The sequence below is a fragment of the Sinocyclocheilus rhinocerous genome, unplaced genomic scaffold (genome assembly GCF_001515625.1).
Source record: "Sinocyclocheilus rhinocerous isolate Xijiao unplaced genomic scaffold, SAMN03320098_v1.1 scaffold564, whole genome shotgun sequence".
In the NCBI taxonomy this organism is placed as follows: Eukaryota; Metazoa; Chordata; class Actinopteri; order Cypriniformes; family Cyprinidae; genus Sinocyclocheilus; species Sinocyclocheilus rhinocerous.
The window spans coordinates 2274221-2275085 of record NW_015645070.1 but is presented as its reverse complement, the minus strand read 5'-3'; positions in this window follow the sequence as shown (position 1 = coordinate 2275085).

The window sequence follows — 865 nt, the reverse complement described above, 5'->3', positions numbered from 1 at the left end:
GAAATTCACACACATTTATCTAATCTTAGGAACATAAAGAAAAAGGTGATCCTGCTGAATGTCACTGCTGTGACTGACATTATAGAAATCTTTTAAAAACCTTTCTTTCATAGTAAGTTGCAGATGTCTGGCATACTGCATGTTGTGCTATACATTAATAATGTTATTATAGTGGCTAGTAAAATAAAAAATTTATTTGAGAAATAAAGAGGAATTATTCACTGAGATATGTTCAGATATATGGAAATGTAAAGCCAGCTAACTGCAAACAAACAAGCAAACCTCTGATGAGATTCTTCACTTCCTGGGGCAAGATAAAATGACTATGCATGGTCATCAGGTGATGCATGTTTGTCAAGGACTAGATCAATAAAGCACAACCAGACAGATAAAATCAAAACCACATGAAAAATTACTGTGGGTAGAACTCTAATGCTTGTACCATTGACCTAATATGTGACCCTGGACCACAAAACCAGTCAATTCTGTCAACTCACAGGTGTGGCATATCAAGATGCTGATTAGACAGCATGATTATTGCACAGGTGTGCCTTAGGCTGGCCACAATAAAAGGCCACTCTAAAATGTGCAGTTTTATCACACAGCACAATGCCACAGATGTCACAAGTTTTGAGGGAGCGTGCAATTGGCATGCTGACTGCAGGAATGTCCACTAGAGCTGTTGCCCGTGAATTGAATGTTCATTGCTCTACCATAAGCAGTCTCCAACGGCGTTTCAGAGAATTTGGCAGTACATCCAACCGGCCTCAAAAAATCGTCTCATAAACATGCGACTCCGGCTCCGGGTCAATCGAGAGAGAGAGCGAGAGCGAGAAAGAAAGAAGCTCTGGACCGCTCCGGCAGA